Source organism: Lycorma delicatula, chromosome 4, assembly GCF_047948215.1.
Source record: "Lycorma delicatula isolate Av1 chromosome 4, ASM4794821v1, whole genome shotgun sequence".
NCBI classification, from domain to species: Eukaryota; Metazoa; Arthropoda; class Insecta; order Hemiptera; family Fulgoridae; genus Lycorma; species Lycorma delicatula.
The window spans coordinates 75193909-75211613 of NC_134458.1; the positions used below are offsets into that span (position 1 = coordinate 75193909).

General features: G+C 26.7%; 1 protein-coding gene across 1 annotated transcript in view; it reads left to right on the forward strand.

The window, feature by feature from the left end:
• FoxP (forkhead box transcription factor P) overlaps positions 1–17705 on the forward strand; it is a 70369-nt gene that overhangs the window by 39802 nt on the left and 12862 nt on the right. The gene's annotated exons all lie outside the window — the stretch shown is intronic.

Here is a 17705-nt window from a genome sequence, read left to right on the forward strand (position 1 = left end):
AAAAAACTACTGAACAGTCAAGGCCATCGCTCAATCAGCATAGAAGATTGCGACATCTGTCTCTGGGCACCCATTCTAATTAAAAGGTATGATATTTAACTTGGTTGTACCAGGAAGGATAAAGGTAAGAAATTGAGGGTAAGAAAAAGAAGCATTGTTATATAATCTTGTTTAGACTCTAACCAAAATGTCAGTTTACTAATATTAATTTCAAATGTTTTTTAACTACGGGTCAAATCTTTACAGGTGTGTTGCTGAAATCAATAAAACATCCTATAGGTTTCATTGAAATACAAATACATCCAGTAAAATAATACTCCCTTGATATTATTATATCTCTAATTGAGGTAGTAGCTGAAGAATTAAATATATTTTTTACTGGTTTTCCAATTCAGTATATCAGTAATACTGAACCTTCTCCATAAAACAGTTCAGTTGAATAATTATACAAAACCTACTCATTTTTAATGTATAATTTTCCACATACACTTTAAATAATGTTTTTTCTTACATCATTATATTGTCATAGGGCAGTTAAGAAAGTTAATAAGATTGATTGAAAATGTTATGACTAAAAAAAAGATATGTAATTTCATTTAGTTTGACATTAAAAGTTATAAGTTTGGATAATTTTCATCATCATCCGCCACAGAAAATGAACATTATGAATGGATATGTAGTTGATTATTTCTACTTCCTGTTCAGACCCACATAATTAAAACTTAAATAGTAAGTAATAGTACGTATTCAGTTGTATGAATTAAATTTCTACCTTAGATTGAAAAGAAATCTTTGATACTATTATAAATTAGTAGTTTGCAATCTCTGTGGTGGAATGATAGCATCATGAAGATCTTGAAGGTTTGTTCCTCTTAAAGGTCAGGGCTCAAACCCCAGTCAGGCATTGCAGTCTTTATATACTACAAAATTTCCATCCTATAATCTTATGCTCAAGGTTAATAATTATATGGTGATATAATCATCTACAATAAAAAAAAAACCTCTTTAGTGAGATTCAATTATACAAAACCTATTGAGTAAGTTTAACTTATTAATTAAGGAATCTTTCTCGGAGAGTTCCCCAGATGTCTTAAGATTCCTTATTTATTATTCTTCGTAAGCCAAATTTTGTACTGAATTTACAAAATTAACTTTGCTGTTACCCTGTTATATTTGCTGTTATTATATTTTCTAGATTATTTTTAAAAATTATGTAAGATAAGTTTAAAATTTCTTCACAAACATAATACTATGAAAGGCCTTTGTATATTTTTGTAAAAACAATTTTTTCTTCCCTTATTACTTATTTGATAATAAGTTCCCTTTCTTTTTTTAAATTGGTTTCAGTCTTTGCAAAATATTACTATCAATAATTCTATTGATGCAAAATATTCTTAACGTTCACCAGCAGCCCCATTAAAATTATTTATCCCTAAAATATATTAATATGCGGTTTCATCAAACCAGACCACAGCAGTATTTTTGCATTCAGATTATAAAACTTTGGTCTGTCAAAAAAAGACTTACGGTCTGTTGATATTTATTCAATAAATAGGAATGCCATATTGTTTACAAACAAGATTTTTAAAGAAAAATCAGTTTTTGGTAGAAGTGAACTGGAACGTATTTCTTTTAAACAATCGTTTAAAAATTCACATCATTAGTTCTCAGTAAAAAGACTTTTCAATAAGGATTAAATTTCATGAACAACAAGATTAATTTGGATTGGTTTGGTGTTGTATATAAGTATATACATTAAAATCTTATCTGTTCATATATATATTGTATTTGAATTAAATCATGATGGAAAATCACTAATGTCATTGAGTTGAATGATTTAAGCAGTTTATTTTAGTTGAAGATGGTTTTAAATATAATCCGAAACATAAAAAGCGACTAAAATTTTGTTGTAAACATTGACTTCATGAGGTCAGTTTCATACCAGCAGCTCTTCTGTTACAATTGTCTATCATCAAATGGGTAAGTGATATCAATTTAATAATTTTATTTATTTATTTTCAAAAAGCTTTGTTTTACTTACATTAAAGTTAATATTTTCTTTTAAAAAATAATTTTCTTGAATAATTTTAATGGTGACACCACTATTTAAATTATTATAATTTTTATTTCAATAAAAAACTCATAAAATTTGATTTTGTAATAAGAGTCGCTTATTTGTATTACTCATTACAACCGTTTATATCATTTGATTTGTATTTGTATTATAAAAATCCTTGGAACTTTTATTGACTCAAGAGTTCTTTTTCATTTTTGATATTTTATCAGTTATGGATACAATTTTTTTATGATATGAAAGAAACTTTTTAACTTAATTATCCAATATTATGAGTTTTGTTGTGCATAGCACACTTTTTCTGTTTGAAAATAGTCCTTTTTAATTTTGAATTAAGGTTTATTTTGTGTGTGATGAAATAATAACATTCTTGAGCTCTCTAATGTATGACCGATTCATTCATAAAATAAGTAAGACTTATTTACTGTGTCGCACACAATGCATATATACAGTCTAAAAAGTCTAAATTGTTCTTTGTGGAATTAATTTTTTTCTTTTTGCTTGTTTATTTTTTCCAAATTTTTTCAGTACTCATCTAAGTTGTTCAGTATTTATTTAGACTATAAACACATTACACCTGGGATAAACTATTTTTTGTTGTGGTTTTGATTTTGCTGTGTTTGAACCAAGTTGTAAATGCATTCTTGATTTCAGCCATTAGTAATAAAAATATTCAGTCAAGAAAACTGACTAAACTGTCAAACAGTAAAAAAAATAGAATATTTATGTTTATAAATTCCTGAACATTTAATGATGATTAATATAAACAGACGCCACTTTCAGTTCATTTAAACAGTCTTTGGCTTTGGTTTTGTATAAGTACGTTTATTACATTACTTATTAAGCGACTCTTAAATATATTCTGAATTAATAAAATGTCTAATAATTAAAAAATGAATTAATGATAAAAGTATGTTTGTTTATTAAAACATTTTTTATCATTTTTGCTATTTTTTCAGTGTTGATGAAAAAATCCAGATTCAATATTTTTAAAGCAGTAAACTTAGTTTTAAGAGAATAAACTCTATTTATCAATTAGATTGTTACAAAAGTCATTTCTACAGTCTATTTTCAGAATGAATGTAATTTTTCATGATTATTCCTGTTATCTTAGTTTTTTATGGCAAGTAATTTTAATAAAGCTGATTTTCTGATTAACTTCTGTGCTCATATTCATGATGAATACTGTAAAATTTGTGATATAAGTCAACTCAGTGTAATTATTTGAAATTTATTTTAAAAAGTATTTTTGAAAATAAAAATCTACCATACAAATTATATTTAAATTATTAATGACTTGTGCCCTGATAAACAGTATGCTTATTACTTACTTCAGGTCAAGTTCAAACAAACACAGAGTATGAATTCTTGAAAACGTACATTTATTTATCAGAAGGATCTGGAATAGTAAACTGATAGTACAGTTGTTAAATCTAAATTTTATTTATTCCTATAATATTGTGATATATATGGTTTTCCAATATTTTTTACAGTAAGAGTTGTAAAAATATGTAAAACATGATTCTTCAGTTTAGTTAAATTGTATAGATTTTGCAACAATAAAAAATTACATTTATAGATTAGTGTAGCAGGACCCACATAAAATGTTATTAAAAAAAAACTGAATTGTTGAAAAAATACAGATACTATTTTTTATAAATGCCTTGTTCAAAATATACTGTAAGATCAGGTACAGATCAGATAGATTAAATAAGAAACCATATAGGGAAATGAGTACATCAAAACAGATTGAGAAGTTAAAATATTACAATTTGTGCAATTTGGGTAGACAAGGGCAAAAACTAATTCTCCCTCAGAAAACTTAAAATAAAGATACTAAAGAAACGTATGTAGTATTAAAATAATTTTTAGTGATAAATATTAATATTTATAAAAATTAAACAAGAGTTCATAAATGAATTAATAATTTTCTTTTAGTACAATACTAAAAACTAAATTTTGTAATAACATTTTTTTTTTAATTTTACCATTATTTATTTATAAAAAAATGTTATATTTTAATTTAAGCTTCACCCTATAAGTTGTCATCCACTTTTTTCCAAAATCTCAGTTTATGCATTAGGAATAATAACATTATTTTCAGAAACTTTTAGTGATTATTAATTTGTAATAATTTCTTCATTCATTATATTTTATAACTTTCTAATATGTTACATCAATTAAAAAATTCTTTGTCTACTCATTTCCTTTTCTTTCCACATTCACTTCTTTTCAGTTGTATGTTGTAAAACTTGTAATATGGAATATTAAGTTTGAGAATACATACTTTTTATTGTTAAACTTGTAAATGTATCTTTTCAAGCCAAATTATAATACTTCATATTTTGCCACATACCACATACACATATGTTGTACCTCAACTATATCTATTTCAAGTGTTTTTGCAATGTTTGGTTGTACTAATCATAGAATGGTTATGTAATTCAACTGTACTAATTAGTACGCCATCCAAACTGAGTAAAATATAGAGAACTTGAAATCAACTTATATACATAGATTTACACACATGTGCATGCATGCACACACCCACACACACATGTGTGTGGGCACACGCACACAAGTATTTATGAGTAATTTTACTCATTATGTTTATTGATAATTACATTAATGTAATTTTACTCACTATATAAATATTAACATAAATATATTAACAAATAAATATGTAGATCCACCAGATACAGTTCAATAAAAAGTAAGAACACTCATCTATCTGTTGTAGCACTTTCAGAGCTTAACTCCAACATCACTAGACCAATTTTTATAAAATACAAATAATTATATATAAAATACATAGTTAAAAATATAGTTATTTTTTAAAAAAACATACAGTCAAAATTTTAAAACCATTAGTACGTATGTACTATTGTCATATTTAGAACTTCTTGTAACCAGAACTTTATACAAACTAACGACCAACCTCTACACTAATGTTCCTATACAAAAATCTTCAATATACACCATGAATTATTAAAAAACAACACATGACCAGAACAACCAGAATGTAAAACTGAAATTTTAACACAAGATATAACAAAACAGAATCATTTCAAATTCAAGAAAAAATACCATACTCAACCAAGCCTACTAATTGCATCATTCATTTCTAGTCTTCTGACTGAAACATTTATATTTACTTTGAAAACGCTCGCATATTACACAATAAAAACAGGCAAAATATTACATTGGCATTTTATTGTTGACATCACTCTCTAAATTACACCCAAATTTACATTCTTTTGCATAATTGAACACAAAAATCACTTATTCTACTTAGCCTCGCCATATTTAAATTAGATAACAGATATACCTCTAAATTACCGTATTTATTCGAGTACCCCTCGCACTTTTTTTCTTGGAATTGGAGAGAAAAAATAAGGGTGCGGGGCTTACTTGAAACATAGCCTTTAGCCAGGATAATTTATGTAAAGTAAACGTTTTCTTAGAATTACCTAAATTCAATCACATAAATATAGTTACATTGGGCTTTCGTTTATCAATACCGGATACCGCTTTTACAGAATACATCTTTAATTAGAACGAAGTTATTACAGTATTTTTATAAAACTGATTCATTCTATATAAGCTGCATCCGGTTCTAATGACACTACAGTTACAGTGTAACTGGTCTTGTCTGTTCGTCATAGTCATTGTACTGTTTGTATATGTGGACGGCTATGTGCATTTTATCTGTTTAGTTTATCTTGTAAAGTTTAATACGGTGATTTATTTTAATTACGGCATTAAAATAAGTACAAAAGGACAGCGTCTACGATCTTTTACAGTAAATGAAAAACTGCGCATTATAGAAGAGGCTGAAAAAATTGGAAATCGGGCGGCAGGAAGAAAATTTGACGTAGATGAAAGCTGTATTCGAGACTGGCGTAAGAAGAAAACTTGTGGTGAAAGGCACTGGTAATAAAATGGCTTTTCGTGGCTTAAAACCAAAATACACAGACATAGAAAAAAAAATTGTATGACTGTTATGGAAAAAAGGAAATGCGGTTATGCTGTCACGACAGAAATGTGTCAATCATATACTCGTGAAATCGCTAAATCACTGAATAAAGTTGATTTTGAATCAAGCTGTGGATGCATAACACGATTTTTTGCACGAAATGATTTGTCAATAAGACGAAAGAAAACCATTTCTCAACGACTTCCAGACGCTTATGAACAAAAAATATTACATTTTCACAAATACATAATAAATCTTAGAAAAGATAAAGGCTATTTGCCTTCTCAAATAGGAAACGCTGATCAAACCCCCGTATATTTTGAAATGCCATTTGGCAAAACCGTAAACAAAAAAGGTGAAAAACGTGTTACGATTCGCACTGGCGGTAATGAAAAACGAAGGTGTAGTGTTATGCTTTGCATTACTTCTGATGGATCAAAATTACCTCCGTACATTGTTTTTAAACGAAAAACTCTTCCTACCGTACAGGTAAATGGAGTTATTATCAGAACACAGGAATCAGGGTGGATGGACGAAAGCTTAATTTTAGATCGGATCAGGTGTGTATGGCAAAAGCGATCAGGAAATTTACTTAATAAAAAATGACCGGTATGCTAGTAATGGATAGTTATCGAGGGGCATACGACTGATAAAGTGAAACACATTTTAAAAAAGGGTATGACAGACCAAGTAATAATTCCAGGCGGATTGACATCTCTATTGCAACCACTAGATGTCTGCATTAATAAACCGTTCAAATCTGCATTAAAACAACTACAGTCAATGGATGGCTGATGAGAATTTCTTTCTCACGCCTACAGGAAGAATCAAACGCCCAGATTTTAACCAGATTTGTGTTTGGATAAAAGATGCTTGGGAAGGTATTTCCACGGAATTAGTAAGGAAAAGTTGAAAAAATGCGGAATATCTAATGAACTTGGTGGTAGCGAAGACAATCACCTTTGGCAGAGCGACGTGGAGACTACCGGTAACTCTTCTACAGACACTGACAGTTACAGTGATTAATTAAAAGTAAAATCCCATATTAAAAAGTGTATTGAAATGATCCTTTTCAACATGATACTTTCTTTTCGTTTTACTGGCCTACTGAATCTGAACTAAACTAGTAGTTACGGTAATTAATTATTAATGTAATATTAATATTGTAATTTAAATGAACAAATTAAATGCTTTACTTTCTGAATATTTTCGTATTTACGTATTTTTTTATCATATCGTTGCACTTTAAAATACCAGTATATACTCGATTTTTTTTTTTTTAGATTTTCGGTCCGAAAAACCGAGGTGCGGGGCTTATTCTGGGGCAGAGGTTACTCGAATAGATATGGTACTTTTAAAACCCATTACAACTGACACGTTTATTCACCCCTCATGTTACAAACATTTACAGCATTTACAACTACAGAATCTTTCTTGTGATCATTTAATACTTCTGAGTGGAATGCCATTATATTATAGGATTTCTAGTTGTGGTGAATTAATGGTCAAACTTATTGTCAAATTAATAATGAATCTTGTGAGACGTGTAAAAATTATTTGTTTCTCAATAGCCTATACAATTCCTCAAGTCAAGCATACTACTTCATCATTCACTGCAAAATCACTTAAAGTTAACACTTAATATTACCTTATCATATTTATAAACATATCTTTAAAAAATAAATGTCTGAAATTAAAAAAATAAAGTTTAATTTGCCTTATTATGAGAAAATTTTTAAGAATAACTTTCATTATTTCTGTTTTTACTAAAAACTTCTGATAGAAAATTTATCTCATCGATTGTTTACCGTGTTACATATTTTCTATTTAAATGGGAACCCAACCCTAAGAAAGTAATATTTTATAGGTAATGGAATTCATTTTTATTAGCATATTTGTGTACTGTTTCTACAGACTTCAATTTTTTTAAATGTTCTAGTACTAAAATGTCTTTTTCTGGTTAAGAACTGCTTCAAACCCCTTTAACCCCAAGTAAAGTTTATTCTCTTACTGTAAGGAATACTTAGTCAATAATTTATTACTTAAATAATGTTTAAGTAATAATACTGGGGAAAATTTTTTAATTATAATTGAAATGAAATTTTGTGTGAAATTTTTTGGTATATATTTTAGATTTATATTTAAATTGAGTAAATATTTTAAACTCAAGAAATGTTTTATTTATGCAAATTATAAATTTGGAAGATTAGAAAAATATGTTTAAAGCAAACCATTTTTACTTACTGAGCTAATAAGAGAAGTATTTCCAAATACAAGTTGTATGAAAAAATTAGTGTTTTATTTAAGCATTCACAATCTAAATTGTGTCAAGTGTGCTTACATTCGACTATCAGTACTCTTTAAAATGAATCTGCAACTCAGGAAGAAAGGGAAAATAAATTTAGTGTTAAAATTGCATCGCATGTTGACATGCAGAAGAACATATACAAATTTGAAATCATTTATTTTCTTCAAAATTATATGTATCTATTATTAATATCAAATTATTTGTATCAAAAGTATTTTTCACGATATTTTTGTTGTTTTTTTAACTGTTAGTTAATTTTTATAAATTTTTAAATTATTAAAAAATACTATAAAATATTGCATTTCAATTCAATAATTTACCTATTTTGTCTGAAGTAGTGTGAAGAGAAAACCACCAATGAAGGAGCTGAATGAGTACTTTGAAAAAGTTTTCTGTTAGCACATTCTAGATATTTTGAAATCAAATCAGTTTTTAAATCTGATTTCTTAATACTGTATTTTATCATTCGCATATAATTTGTTTTTTCTGTTACTTATCTCTCTCTCTCTTCTCCAGTTTGTCTTAAAACTTCTTAATCAATGTAATTTTTAACATTCACCTATAATTTCAAAAACCTAATTTATTTCTTTTTCATTAACTCTGTTGTCTACATAAATTTTGTTTTGTTACAGTAATATACTACATTGTTTAACTATTTTAATTTTTTAATTCTTAGGTGTATTCTTTTTTCATACAGAGTATCTTTCCACTTCATCTTTCTATTAATCATGTTATTTTATACTCTTTCATATTTTTTGTTTTTCTAATATTTATTTTCTGATTGAACTTCTTTCTTAAAATTTAGTTCATACCTTTAAGTATTTCTTTCAATGTGTTTTTGTCTTCTGTTAAAACAACAGTATTATCAAAAAATCTTAATATTATTTTCTCTCCATAGTGTGTTACTGTGGTCTCAACTTTTTGGCTTATAAACCTTAATTGTACAAATATGATTTGAAAAACAGCATGTCTGGAGCTTTTCTCACCCATCTGCACTGGTGCTTGTCCTTTTTATTTTCCACTATAACCATAGTCGCTTGAAATTTGAAGGTTGTTAAAAAGATTTTTCTCTATATTTCATTCTAAATCGTACAACACTGTAATAATAAATTACTTTTCAAAAAATATAACTTCCTTGTAGCTAGTAGGTACTTTTACTTTTCTTCAGCCTGCCTTCTAACAATGAAGAGAGAGAAACAGAGCCTCCCTTGTGCCTTCCCTGTTTCTGAAATTGAACTGGATTTTGTATATTACACCTTCAAAATACTACTCTGAATGATTTAGGTTATCCTTTTTAAGAGTCTGTGCATATGAAATGTGAGACTGATTTATTGGCAATAGTAGGTACAATATCTTTGGAGCAGTTATTACACTTTTATTAAATCAGAGTACACCTCTCTGGCTTCAAATATTTTGTATACTAATTATTCAAACTTACTTCACATAAACAGCACATTTTAAACAAAACTGATGTAATCACGCCAATTTTAATGATATATACTCTATCTCCTATTGTCTTATTATTGTTTAGGTTGTTTTAATAAAATGAATCCTTATAAAATTATAAAATTTTGACCTTATTTTTATTCTTCTCTACAGTCACTATAAATCTCTTTTTCCTCATCCAATATGAAAAAAAAATTGTTCTTTGGCACATTCCTATAGAAATCGGTATGTAAAATTAGGTTTTGTGTAACAGTTGTAAATCTAAATTGTGCAAATTATTTCATTACAGATAATATATTTAACCAAAACATTTAATGTTTATACGAATGTAAATTGTAAAAACACTTTTATTAAAATAAATTTGTCATTTTATTTATGTTAACCTTAGGAATTAAGAGTCCATAATTTAATGTTTAATAAGATTCTTTTTATGAATGCGAGTTACATTATTTAAAAAATTAATTCATTTGCAAACAAAAGATATGTTTTTTTACAAGTTCATAATTTTAACGACTTCTCTTATTTGCTTGCAAAAAAATTTTCAAAAATTAAAATTAAAAAAAAAAATGTATTACTTTATTTATATCAAGAGTAAATGTGCTATAATTTAATTTGGTTTAATGAAATTTTTGGAGATTTTGCTTATACTGGAATTATGCAGTATTGATATTTTTATTTTTCTCAAATTTACTTGTTTATAAAACATTAATGAACCCACAAATCAGTTTTTATTGATTCTTTTGATTTTCACTTATCTTAATCTCCAAAAAATTTAAGATCTAAATTTTTACTTTGTATTCAAGTTTATAATTATGGCGTTAGTAATGTATAACTAAGTGGACATCATTCAGTCTGCAGTTATATTCAGAATTAAAAAATATAATAATTATTATTAAACATGATATATTCTCAGAGTGAAATAACAATAAAGCTCCTGCACAACATTATAAAAAAAATTCTAATTTTCAAAGCCAGTATTTTAAAAAAATGTGTTAGATATTGTTAATATATTTTACTTACAATATAAAGCTGTGACATAGTAATTGATATATCATGTTGGATGGAGCTAGTTAGTTATTGGGTCTCAATAAATCATAATCTGAAATTTATAATTGCATTTTACAAAAAAAAATTATGGTATTAGACAATATATTGTCATTAAATAATACTTTTTAAGTATAAGTTAACTACTCTTCTTTAAACTATAACTTTGCCAGTGAATTCTAACCATAAGTTGGTTTACATCATGAGAGTGATACTTAATATCAATACTCAAGAATTATTGGTGGAGCTTAGGTAAGACAGTAAGTTTCATCTTCTTACAACCTGATTGTTCCACAATTGGAATGTCTCAGGGATTAGCAACCTAGAAATTTAAGGGTGTAAAGCAAGGTAAAATGACAGTGGCTTAAGCCATATTCTATAAATCAAGTCTTGTAGATTATCAGAATAAAGAACATTTTTATTATAAAAAATTCATTACTAGCACCTTTAGTGACTTATGATCCCAATCATCAATGCTACTTAAAATACCAACATAATAAATGTAATATCTAACTAATTATTACTGTAAAATTACTTAAATCAATTCATATCATAAGTATAATATATATGTTAGACCTGCAATATAAACAAACATTCATATAGTGAATCAGATCTTGTTCACCAAATCTGAGTGCATATGCAGGTGCTACCAAATAGAAAATGATCTATATAAATGTTCTAACTAGTTTGTTGTAATTGTTGTTATTAAGATAATAATTACTATTATCTTTTCTGCTAAGATTACTATAGTTTGTATGTTTAGTACTGCTTACCTTTCTTAGTTTCATTCTTTTATTACTTGTTGATGTGTTTTTGAACCACTCCATTGTCAAAACTTATTGTACTCAGAGTACATACTCTGATAGAAACTCAACATAGAAACTAGTTTGTTGAACTTATATACTTAAATTATTCCTTTCTTTTAACTTAACCTGAAAATATCTAAATATATTTGTTAATTTTTACTTAAAACCTCATTTTTTAAATACATTGGTAGGGTTTTGAATCTATCAAAACCAGAAAATATATTTTTTCCAAATTATGATTAGATTTCAATGGCAATGAGACAAAAAAACCAATATTTTTATATAAAGGCACAGTCTTGGCTAACATCAGAAATTTATTGTCATTAAGGTACTGTAAAACTTGCATCCATAAAGCTTTTTATTTTTATTTTTATCATTATTGCATTTTGGCAGATAAATGTTTGCATGTTAAGTATGTTGTTTGAAAGGGTGTGAATGACTTTGAAGGTACTGAATTGCATTCTTTGAGGTACAGATTTTCATTACTCTTGTATGTTAGTAAGCAGAATGTTTGTCCTTGAAATTTTAAAATCATATTTGCATCGTATATAGTTTTTATTAATATTTTTATTATTATTCTTATATTATTGTACTTATTATTATTGTTGTTTAATATAATGTGTACTTATTTATTTGTATCTATAATAGTATTATTTATTGTAGTGTTACTAGCAGAAATTTTTATTGTGAAAACTTTTATTTTTTGAAATGTATGTCTGGATTTTGTATTTTTTTATTAACTGCAACATTGAATCAGTTAAAAATCAAAATTACAGAACTTTTTTTTATTGTTTGAGGTAGACATATATGGCTCATATAAAATTTTTATAGTAAAACTCTAAGCCTTTTTGAAGCATCCTTTGTCATTATTTCTGGCATTCAAATCATCCACTTTTCACCATTCTTAGAATGCTTCAACAGTTTGAAAAATTGTCAAAATATTGTTTTTTCTTGGTATCTTGTTTTAAATAAATATTTTAATAAAATTGGTTTAAAATTGTTTTGTTACACTATACCTGCATTTTGCCATTCATCTGGAGGAAATTATAGGAACTAACTTTATTAGTTTCTACTTTAACTGTATTTTAATGTTAATTGTTCCTAATTTCCTCATGCAATATTTAATACTTGGTATTGTGAACAATTTTTTTTTTATAAAATTCTTTTGTTATGAAGCTTGATTCTTGCTTGATATGACAGACTTTTAGAAATTTTTCAACTCTCATAATTGTTTAAAGATCTTTATCTAAGAAAAAAATATTGACACATAATTAAATATTTACAAATAATTAATTTTTAAGCTTGTCCTGATTCTATTCCATAAGAGATGTCTTTATAGCATCTGCTAATTAGATTTTTATGAAATATTAGATTTAATTACGTTTTTGATTACAGAAAAAACCTGAGTTAAAAATTTTGAGTGGTAGCTGTTAAAAAAAAAATGTAATGAAATCTAAACTTTAATAACGTGATGTTTCATTAGTTACTCAGAGAATTATGAAGTAGTTGTCTGTTTTCATAAAACTAACTGTAACTATTTTTTTTTTTAATTGACAGTTTTATGTGGTGGGATGAGATTTAAGAATCAAAGTTCAAAATAATGAAAATAATTTGTAAAATTGTGTTTGGAAAAGAAATCAATAAAGTTATATTTTTCCTTAAGTTTTTGTTATTATTAAACTTATTTTTGTAAGAGGAAAGAAGACTCTTGTTGATCTATATGGGAAGAGTAAATTTCTTACCTCGATTTATGGAAATTTTTTAGTTTAAAAATACAAAAAACATAGTAAGCTACTATTCCACATATTATAATAACATATTATTGCTACATTATAATTTCAATATAATAAAATGTAATTTATATTGATTATTTAAATAAGATAAAGATAGATTATTTTTTTGTTGTAAATACACAATCTCCAAGTTTCTTATTAAAACATATATTTATTAGTAATTAATAATTAAAACATTTTCTTGAATGAGAATAAAGGAAGGAAACTTTTCTAATTGTTCACAAGATAAAAAAGGTTGATAATCACCTACAGGATTTTTTTGATTTTTTGTAAATTGACAACATTACTGCCAGAATCTTCATTGAAGAAGGTGATAATAATTAAGTTGAAAAGGCATTTGGAAGAATATTTCTGTTAATAATCTTTCTGTTAATAAGCTGCAGTTTAAGCTTGACAAGTTCTCTGAAGCTCATTAGTATTTATACTGTATTATTTTAACCTGTAATGAAACACATACGTATTGCTTGAAGGTTAATCTCAGGCTGGTAAATGCAGTGACTAGATGAAAGTGTGAATGGGTAAGGCTGTAGTCATTTACTTCCCCTCTTTGCAGTATATCAATTGAAATATTTACAGTCCTAGATCAAGTTTCAAGCAGTACATTAACATACACTAAGATTTAATTTTTTTAATTTTAACAGAGTTATCATAATTGTATTCATTCTGCTACCATTATATGTTGATACTTAATATTTATCAAAGCTTTTAAAAAAACTTTTCTGTTGCTTTCTAAAGAAATTAAAAGTGGTTTTATGTATAAATAAATATTAATGTATTTTTCCCATTTTAATATTTTTTTGTGTAATGTGATTGAAGGAAAAAATTAATGTGTATTATTTTGTTTTTAATTTGCATGATTACATATTTGTCTCTTTCTCATTTCAGTGTTCAGTAAATGCAAATTAATTCTTAAATAATTATTTTCATTCAGTTTGTGAAATTTACTTCTAAAACTTATTGAATTTATGAAATTAAGAATTTAAGAAATAGTATTATATTGTAATTTTGCAAAAAAATTCATATGGTTATGTTATGAAGCTTGAATGGCATTTTAAAATTAAACTACTTAATTTTTTGTTTGTTTGTTGGAGTAATTATGATATTTTTAAACTTAATACAATTTGATTTATCAGCACGTTTTGTTTTTTTTTAAATCTTGATGTTAGAATTTTTTAAATTTCTTCTGCATGAATTTTATAACGGATGAGTATTTTTATAAGTGTTTTTTAATTCTTTTAAATTTTTTATCTTATTCTTTTTTATTCTCTTTTTTATATTTCATTCATATATTTATATATATATTTCATTTTATATATAAATATTTATATTTTACTTTTTTATAAATTTATCTATTTTCAATTCTAAATTTTTAAATATCTTTATTATTTAGAATAGTTTTTTACATTTTATAATATAAGTTTACTTATGTCTTATGTCCTAATTAAATAAATATTACAGGAATTTTCAGATGAGATTGTCAGGTACAAGTATAAAAGTAGAGATTAAGTAAAAATAATAATATATATGCATTTGTTTATTTGGTTAATATGCTGCAAGCATACACTTATGAAATCAATGGAGCCAATAATATAGGCTTCACATGATTGATTAGTAATTATTTTTTTGTACGTCATACTTAATTGAATAAAATATTTAATTGTTAAATTTCATTTTACATTTACTCTAGGCATTCACAAAAGGAAAAATCAAAAGGATTACGAAAAGGAACGGTGAACGAGCTAAAATATAGCGCAAGGATTTATAATAACTAATTAACCATGCATTGTTATTGATGCAAAATTTTTGTCACAAAATATTTGTAAGTGTTACAATAATGTGCAGGAGTAATACAACCTTTTCTGTTTACACCCCTTGTTATGTTGAATTGAAATATATTATTTTACTGTGGTGCTTATTTAGGAAAAATGAGAGTACATGTAAATATGTAGGTTGAAATAAATTCAAAATATACAATAAATACTAATGATAAATAATTAAGAAAAAGCAAATAAAAAATCATATGGCTATATGAAACAGAACTTCAGTTATATAACTGCTGAAATCAACTGAGCATTTTGAGAAGACAGTGGGAATCTCTTGACCTGACCTTCGTTTCCATATTGTAAATGATCATTTGTGGTCATGCAAACTGAAAGCAAAGATCGACTCACGTGAGATGGATAGGCAAATGAGAACAAAACCTGACCAATTTTCTTTTAATCTTATTGATCACACAATCTTATTGCAAGATCAGTCAATCTTATTGATCACATACATGTATTCAGATACTTGCACATGTGTCTGCGAATAGACAACATTAAGCAGGCGTTGGCTATTATAGAAAAGCCAACTCTTGTTTGGCTTTTCTATAATAGCATTATATCATGAAATTATACATTACCATGTCATAAAGTTTATGTATGTATGTATATATACACATATTTTTGTTTATCAGTCACCTTATTCTGAATATACAGTTCTTCTTTCAAAGTGTCCAGCATAAACATTTTTTATTATACTTGACATTTTCGTTCTGAAATTTTAATAATTGTTTTTGATAAGTTGAAATATATCAAATTTGTTTAATATGTTGTTTATAAGATATTTTGTGATATTTGATCTTAATTTATGATAACTGAATAATCATTGTTCAGGTGTTAATTTAAGTGACTAATTAACCCAAAAGATTTAAGTAAATAAAAGTGATACAAATTTGAGAGCTTTTAAATTTTCAAATAAACCCAAAACAAATCATTGTTTCGAATTTAACTACAATACTGCGCATCAATGAAATGTTATTTTGTGCCGCCGTAATTTTTCTACTTTCATTGTATATTCAACTCTTATATTTTGAGGTGATAAAAAAATGTTTTTTTTATCTGAATTGGAAACTATCATTGTTAATGAATACGAGGTGTGGCTATTAAATAAAGAGACATGCTGTAAAATATTTTGTTTTAAATTTGTACATATTTAGTTATTATCCCCTTACACCCCCTTTTCTGTTCCTACAAAGAGCTTGAATAAAGACAAGAATAACCAACGTTCAGATCCGATCAGTTTATCAATTTTTTTATCCGTTTTTGACGTGGAAGGGAGACCCGGGCGAAAATCATCTTCAGTGGCTTCTCGGCCATCTTGGAAACTCTTAAAAGACTCAAAAACCCACACATGTGATAAACATTCATTGCCATATAGTGTGTTTTAATAAAAGATAAGTTTCAGTAGCGGTTTTTCCAAGTTTCATATGAAATGTCACGACAATTCTTTGCTCTAATAAAACATTATTTTTTCGGCAAAACAAAAAAACAAATGTTATCCAAATGAAGGCCACGGCCAGACTAATTTGTCTACAGAAACTGTAGTGGCAGCAATAGAAAGAGAAGGCTTCAGACACTGATCTCTATATAACTGGATACGGGATCTTATTGAGTAAAATACAATTAAATGTTCAATATTGAAGCATACTCCAGCGCCTCAGAATGAGATGCTGGGAACTAAATAAAGCCATCTTACACTTGCGCGACTATAATCGTGTTGGTAGGGATATTTATTTTACTCAAGTCAGATAACCGAATTGGACAATAGTTTTACGACTGCTGTATATATTTAATCAATATTTTTTATTATTTATGAAAAACAACTTATTATGAATTCACAATAATTACGCAAGTTTTGCAATTCTTAGATTGTTATAACCTAATTCTTACGGTGTATTTTCTTAAAGAAAGATACATTGTTCAATTTCGTATCTTTTGTTTTACAAAATGCACACTTCCGCATGATTTTTACTCACAAATTTATTTTAAATTTACAGGTATTCACAGTCACAATCAGTTGTTTTTTAACGCAATAAAAATACGTCACGTTAGTCAAAATAAAAAATCAGAACACTTCTACTGCATCGGTTTAAATTTAAAACGTGCTTTTATCTTACACTTATCTCTGCGCATGCGGTGTTACATATTATTTAGTTCTACGGTTCTACCAATCATTTAGTGGCGCAACGTTACGCTTCAAATTTTACCAATTCCAATACATGAGTTCCCTATCCAGCTATATAGAGATCAGTGGCTTCACGCTACACAGCTGTCGGTCGTACGAATTTGGCGCATGCGCAGTTCTTCTATAGCAGCATTAGTCTCGTTATTTAATAGCCATACCTCGTATAATACCCATGTTTTTGAGTAGCCAACCTTTAATAGAAATAATTCACCAATTCTTCCTGAAATCTTTTGAGTCATGCACAATATTATGT